We start from the raw sequence: 276 nt of genomic DNA, 5'->3' as shown, positions 1-276 counted from the left end.
GGCTCGGGGGGCTGCGTCTGTCCGCCCCCACCCGGAGCAGATCTGCCCCTCTCCTTTGCAGTGAGGGGACAGGGGAGGACCAGGGTTTGCTTCCCTTGGGCTTTGAGGTCTCCGAGCAAGACTAAACTGTGAAAAACGGGATGCTCTCCCTGTGCCTGTGGGGAAGGGGCGATCCCACACCTTGTCCAAACCTTTCCCAGCCCTCTTGACGGCTGAAATGTCCCAGCCTCGGGCCGTGTAATGGAAGGGGCATCGTATCTTATGGTTCCAATTACC

The sequence above is a fragment of the Cariama cristata genome, unplaced genomic scaffold, assembly GCF_000690535.1.
Source record: "Cariama cristata isolate BGI_N322 unplaced genomic scaffold, ASM69053v1 scaffold13257, whole genome shotgun sequence".
NCBI lineage: Eukaryota > Metazoa > Chordata > Aves > Cariamiformes > Cariamidae > Cariama > Cariama cristata.
This window is presented reverse-complemented; position numbering follows the sequence as displayed.